This window comes from Silurus meridionalis, chromosome 4 (genome assembly GCF_014805685.1).
Source record: "Silurus meridionalis isolate SWU-2019-XX chromosome 4, ASM1480568v1, whole genome shotgun sequence".
Classification (NCBI taxonomy): domain Eukaryota; kingdom Metazoa; phylum Chordata; class Actinopteri; order Siluriformes; family Siluridae; genus Silurus; species Silurus meridionalis.
The window spans coordinates 11,609,639-11,617,541 of NC_060887.1; positions in this window are offsets into that span (position 1 = coordinate 11,609,639).

The window sequence follows — 7,903 nt, forward strand, 5'->3', positions numbered from 1 at the left end:
ATGCTGCTATTTGCTTTTTTTTAACTATACAATGACAATGCTGTATCTATACATACATTGGATTTCGATGTGTAAATAGCAATCTAATGTATGTTGTTTAAGTAAGAGACAGAAAGTTGCAGTTAAGTGCAAGTATTTAGTTGACTCGGTATCTGAGATCTGAAAGAGATCTGAAAGAGTACGTCGAAAGGAAAGAAAACTGTTGAGACATTTTGGTCGGCAGTGCAAACAGTCCATGGGTGGTATTAAATGTGTTTCCTTCATACACGGTTTTGGTAAATGTCCCTAATGTTTAGAGGCTGTGTTTCAGTAATGTGCATTTGTTTTGCATTTGTAATAATAGAGGAGACATTGATAAAAAAGAGTATATGTCACTGAGAATGGGTTCAATATATAGCTATTATGATGATAAGAGTTATTATTACATTAGATTTATGAGATGCAGATGGAGCGAGAGAAGGAGATGTTTCTGTAATTCAATACCCACCAATATGCTTTATTAATACTATTCAAAATGACATACGGACATATTTTTTATCTGGATTATTATATTTAAAGCATAGATTAGATTTGGTTTAAGGATAATGCCTTATAATTAAACCTGACACATATTATGAATTGTGTTTTGTTTTTGATGATTTATTCATTTTAAAATATAAAAATAATATGCTGAAAGCTGGGTTGCTCTAAGAATCTAAATCAGGGGTCACCAACCTTTTTAAATCTGAGAGCTACTTTTTTACAGGTTAATGTGAAGGGCTACCAGTTGGATACACACTTCTGAAATAACAAATTTGCTCAATATACCATTATATGTTATTATTAATAATGAATGATATTCATCTATGTGAAGACCGTGATCATGTTAACGATTTCTTACAATAATTATCAACAATAATTTAACAAGGTAGGAAACAGAATAATATCAATATGCAAAACTTTATTGCTATAAATCTCTGCAAGTATTTGCATTTCCAAATGATCACTTCTAAAACATTTACACTTTAGCCACTAACAATTTTTAACAAATCATCATGCATCATGTTTGTACAGATTATCAATTACGTAATATACAAAAAAAGAGACCAGCCAGCTCTAATCTAATCTGAAATTTGTAAAAAAATTTTAAATATTGATATTTTCAAATTCACACCAATGCAGCTCACTGGTAAGTTGCGCAATGGTGAGCTATTTTTAGAAAAGGCCTGCCACACGCACGCACTCACTCACACACACGCCGCGCGCGCGCACGTACGCGCGCGCTCACTCCATCGAGATTACGGGAAGTCCCGAATGAATTTGCCGGATTCATTATCTTGGTCCTCAGTGGCACTGTCTGGACGTCGCTATCTTAGGAGGTGTTTCTGCTGCTCAGAGCGTCTCCTCACAAAGCTGATCATTTTATCCGGTTCTAACAATGGGATCACGGAGTAAGATGTTCACGCGGTGCTTACTCGCTACTGGTAAGTAGAGACGGGTCTTTGATTTTTAACGCGGATTCTGAACGGTGTAATATCAGTAAAATCACGTCCCCCCTAGGGACACGCATTCTCCTCATGCAATATGCACACTTTTAAACGCATTTTGAATCAATTTGGTAACCTAAAAGCCTGTCACGTGTCTGAAATCTACAATAATATATAATAATATATACACCGATGGGTTCCTTGGTGTTTTAGTGGTTAGGACGCGGCGTGGTAAGACCACCTCCTCCTACTACTTACTCCAGCCATGAGGGTTGCACAAGCCAGTGCACTCTTAGAGCCGGTTGAGCCGGTATACTAGGAGGCTAGTGAACTTAATGTCCTCAAAGCTGGCGCTGTAGTAGCAGGATTTTAAGTGGGAGTTTTGGTTGGTTGGATGATGTGGAGATGGTAAATCAGGAAGTGGATTGGATCAGTAAAGAAGTGAGGGGATCAATCAAGAGGATGAAGAGTGGAAAGTCGGTTGGAGCAGTTGACATACAGGTAGAAGCATGGCGATGTTTAGGAGAGATGGCAGTGGAGTTTTTAACCTGATTGTTCAACAAAATTTTGGAAGGTTAGATGATGGAATCTGAGGAATGGAGAAGGAGTGTGCTGGTACCGATCTTTAAGAATAAGGGAGATGTGCAGACCTGCAGTAACTACAGGGGGATTAAGTGGATCAGTCACACCATGAAGTTATGTGATTTGTGAGTGATTTGTGATAGGTCTGCAAGAGTGAAAGGGAAAGTTTATAGGTCTGTGGTAAGACCTGCAATGTTGTATGGATTAAAGACAGTGGCATTAAGTAAAAGACAGGAGGTGGAGCTGGAGATAGCAGAGCTGAAGATGTTAAGATTTCTATTGGGAGTGATGAGGATGGACAGGATTAGAAATTAGTTTATTAGAGGGACAGCACATGTAGGACGTTTTGGAGACAAGGTGAGGGAGGCGAGATTGAGATGGTTTGGACATGTGCAGAGGAGGGACATGGGGTAAATCAGTAGGAGAATGCTGAGGATGGAGCCTCCAGAAAGGAGGAAAATAGGAAGACCAAGGAGGAGGTTTATGGATGTGGTGAGTGAAGACATGCAGGTAGTTGGGGTGAAAGAGGCAGATGTAGAGGACAGGGGGGTATGGAGACGGATGATCCGCTGTTGAAAACCTCTAATGGGAGGAGGCGAAAGAAGAAAAAGAAGACTAAGGGTTGGACAGGGGCAGAAACCGCATTATAGGCAATTGCAATGAAAATTTAAATGTTTCTTTGCCGTTTTGTGATGACTTCAACACTAGTGTGGCAGGCATATTCCCTGATTCTGCTATAAGATTAATACAACTCCATAAAAAAGTCTGTTACTTTTACTCCATTACAATTAAAATATTGCATGTAAGAAACATTAAGCCTTATTCATGCAACATATACTGTAAACACACACTGTTATCTACAATGTTTCAGTGAAATGTAATTCATCACGTTTCACAGTGTTTAACTAGACGCAATGTGCAAAAATTAAAACTGTACTTTTCATACACAGCCATATCCATGCTGTTTCTTGCTGTGGCAAATGATGAAGACTGTTACGGTGAAGAAAATAGTAATGGCACCACTACATTCCATATAAATGAAGCTCATGTCAATAAGGAATACAGATGGCGTGTTAACGTGAGTATATTTATATAACAGTTCTTACTTATGTCCAGGACCACATCCTTGGATGAGCTAATAAATTACAGCATTATTACGCCATGTATTTGTTTCTTAAGATGTTTCATTATGTTCTGAGCCATCAAGCATTAAGAGCATTAACTTCTTCAGCAATTTGAGCCACAGTTGCTCTGATCTGATTGATCGGACCACAGGGCCAGCCTTTGCTCCCACCTAAATCAATGAGCCTTGGTCCCATGACCATGTTGCTGGTTCACTACTGTTTCACCACTGCAGACCGGAAACAGACCACAAGTTCTGGAGATGCTCTGACCCAGTCATTTATCCATCACAATTTGGCCCTGGTCAAACTCATTCAAATCCTTACACTTGCCCATTGTTTCTGCTTTTAGCACATCAACATTGGAATTAAAATGTTTACTTGCTGCCTAATATATCCCACCCACTAACAGGTGCCATGAGGAGGCGATAATCATAATTTTATACAGTCATAATGTTATGCCTGGTCAATGTATATTAATATTAAATATTAATTTACTATTCAACTATATTTTCAACTGGTATGTGTATCTGTTGTTAGGATACCCTTCATGCAGACGAGAACAGTTTTAACATCACCACTGTTCAGAGTCAGGGTCCAAATTATATCATCTTTAAAGGCTGCTATAAGAATGTTTCCTACAAGAATGCATTTAATGGGGTGAGTAATAAGGTTTTATCATTGTTCCATTTGTCATTATTATGCCTTGCACAGTGTAAGGAAAAACATTATATAACAGAGACAAGTTTGGAGTTGATGTCGTATTACATTGGTCGTTATCAGCACAACTCATAGTATTTTTTATTTTTTTATTCATAAATCACTAAAGTAATAAATAGATTATGCTTATTAGGTGTAGTCTTTTGTAATAAGTTTTAAATATGATGTTTAAAAAACTGAATAGTTTCTAAACTGATGTGATTTAATAATTAAATATGTTCATTTGTTACTGTTTAATCTCCACAGAAAACTATCAACTGTCCATGTAAGTATAATGTTAATATTGTTTTCAAGATGTCTAATACAAATGAAATATTTACAAGATCACACAATAAAAATGGCATAGAAAAACATATCCAAAACACATTGCTCAGATTTTTAACGTTTCTGCCCTACAGATAAGTGTTACACAAATCCATCTTCTGAATGTGAGTATGTTTGCATAAATACATTTCCACTGGTAAAGTAAAAGTAATAGGTAAAATAGGATATATGCACAATTAAATATTTTGATCCTGAGATAACATTAATTGTAGCTCCATATTGTTTAAATCATTTTGTTTAGACAAAACCACCTAGTAATTTATTATTTAGTATTAATATTTTTTTACATTGTACATTAATACTGAAGACCTCTAAACTATGTCTCAGGATTACATATGAAGTTCTTGAGATTTTTTGGATTGACTGAAGTAACTGAGTGTTTCCTGCCATAATATGGAATTGTACAGTAGTTAAAGCACTAATAGGGATTCTGACTCTGTACTCACCCTTCTCTCTACATAAGATATGGTCTATCGCACCTTTAGAAGTCAAGAAATGTCACAAATGAACTACTGACAAGCCACACCTATGAATTGAAAACCATTCCAGGTGGCTACCTTGTTAATTTGTTAAAAGAAGAGTTTTCCAATCTGTCATAAAAGCTAAATGTAGTTATTTTGCATGATTTAAAGAATAAAACATATTAATGGGTTGTTTAACACTTTTGTTTACTACATAATTCCATACATATTCTTTCAGAATTTTGATGTTTTCAGTATTAATGTACAATGTTGGAAATATATCTTAAAAGTGGTGTGTCCAAACATTTGAATATTTGATACTGTATATTTGCTCATAAATGCGAAAGATGTGTTCTTTTCAAAACCCTAGGTATAATCTAAGGGAACTTTTTTCTTCAGCAGGCCATCATGACTCTGATCTTAAGAGTACTATCCCAGCAACAACAAAAGGTTGGTTTAACCAAAGATTTCAGTGTCTGTAAAATCAGTAAACGCTTAAAATATAACCGTACAATAATGATTTTATCACTAATATTTCAGTGGCGGGCTGTCAGGGTCAGCAAAGCCTTCTCTGCTGGCCTAAACACTATCAGAAGCACTGACCTACATTTACAACATAAATTCTAATATATGTTTCATGAAATTGTATTAATTTATTCCCAACAGTTTATTCTCTTCATTTCGTAGCGTTTCTTTTGGCTGCACTGCTTCCAGTACGTGTATGTAGATGTTAGATTTTTTGTCTAATCAGATTTCAGCCTTTATGTGCTGCCATGTTAATCTAATCAGCCCAGGGCCTTCAAAGTCTTTACTGCTGGCTCTTTGGCAGTGGAGAATATTAGCAACGGCTCTGTTTCTTTAACCAATCAGATTTCATATTCTCCTCACAGCACAGCTAGCTGGCCCAGACTAGCATCAGAATTTTTCCGTCCTCTAATTGGTTGGTCAGAGGTAAACTGTTACAGCCAAGTTCAACTGGCAAGACACGTGTAGCGCTGCACAAATGAATACATCTGAGTTGCCTATGGAGGAAGAGAAATTGATTTGGTCCAAAAAAAAAAAATCCGTATTCAAGAAAGCTAGACATCGTTAGGAGAGGTCGGCCAACGTCTCAGCCCGGGAAAGGGTTTGTACGCCGCTTCCAGACGAGTGAATACAAGCGGTACCACTGTCTTATAGCCTCTGAGAAGCGGTGCGAATTATGAGTCTGCATCTCTAGTGAAAAGGTTGTGTTTTATTTACACTTTTATGTTTTTGTCACATTATTAGACAAATATTGATTCTGAACTGCTCCAGATGATGTAGGTGCACAGTTGCGGTTGTAGAATAGAGGCTTGGAGTTGTCTAAATTGGGTTTCTTGCTTTAGTAAATTGTTATTCACCCTCCATATGTGAAATGTCTCTCTCTCTCTCTCTGTAATGCCACACGTTGTTATATTGAGTTTTTATATAGTATTGATGGTTTCTATAACTGCGACGAAATAGTGGTGGTATTAAGAGGTGGATTAAGTCGGGTATATCCTCACTGAAGTCCCAGGTACCAAACGCATGGCCTGCCACTGCTAATATTACTATAGTTAGGTTCACCACACACTCTAACATGTTAGAGTCATACCTGTTAGAGTGTACATTTTAGACACTGTCTATGTCTTCTAAACTAGCAGTTTACATTGGTGACATAAATGAATAATACAGTATGCACCCACATTCTAACAGGTAACCTACAGCAATGTAATACTTTGTAATCTGGAATGTGTTATGGGTTGTAACCAAATGACAAAAGCCAAAATAAACTGTAAAATCATCTGTGTTGTTCAGGAAGAGGACCAACCAGGTATCACAAATACCAGCATGAGACCTAATAAATGTTAATGTGTAAAACACATGTAGAGGATTTATTTAAAGCTGGACAAGATTTGCTAATATTTTACTACAGATTTCTTGACATAAATATAGTTATTTAACAAAAGACTCAGACACAAATCTGGAGAAAGTTGTTTATGATTTAGCCCTTAAGAAAAAAAACCAAAAAACTATATCAGTAATAGATCAACATGTGGGGCAAAAATGTTCCCTATTATGGGGAGGCCTGGTGCATAGTTGGCATTACAGCAGTTGAGGTCTGGGCAGGCAGCTCTTCCACATCAGCCCTGTATTTATGAGATTATCACTTCCACTGAATGAAAACCAACAGCTACAATAAATCACACTTAAGTCTTAATACTTCAAACAAATCATGCTGTAGTGATGATCATGAAACTGAATATGCAGGTAAGGCACCCGCTCCAAAGTAGTAAAATGTTTTGTTTTTGTTTTTTTATCTAGCAAACGTTGGATATGTGGTTGGTGGTGGGAGCATTCTTTTTGTTGCCGCTGTTCTTGGAATTTTGGGATGGAAGAAATGGACCACGATTAAAACGTAAGTCATTGTTAACCCTCAATGGAATACTTGTACAAATACTTCTATATTATAACCGAGGCTGTTCCTATACTTCTGGCCCAAATGTTTAATTCCAAGTTACTGCAAGAACTCTCAAAAATATCAAAGGAATTAACATATGAATAAATATCAAAATAGCAACACCAGTAATACAAGCTAGAGAAACGTTTTAAGCTGTGGATGCCATTATAAAAACATTACTATAGAAGAAATATTGACATCAGTAAGGAAGCAACAGTCCCTTGCAACATTTTTGGAACGGTATTTGGGTTTGAGATCAAAAGGTTAATATGAGACGGAAGTTCAGAATCTTAGCTTTCATTTCTTTTGCATTTAGAGAACAGACCCAGTCTTTGAGTGAGAAAAATTATTAAGAGTATAATTCATAAAAATTCATTCTGCTGATAACACGTTATCACTAAAGTTTAGCGAGCCTGTTCCAGAAGCAGCATTACAAGTTTAAACACTACCCCATTACACATCACTACCTCCTCTGTGACACATAAGATTCATTGTTTTGGATAACGAACAGATCCTTAAGTTTTTAGACACTTTGGTCTTTCATTATTTTGGGTTTTTTGGGTTTTATTATAAAGGTCCTTTAGATTCTAACTGCTGATGAGGAGATTGCATCTTGTGGAATCTTGTTTTTTTAAATTCATGTATAGTTTCTTAAATGAACATTCTTAAATTAACAGTTTTAAATTCAAGCAGCCATTGCTTATCAAATGTTGATTCTGTTAAAATATACCTGCTAACATATTTTATGTCCCCGTTCTCTATGTACAG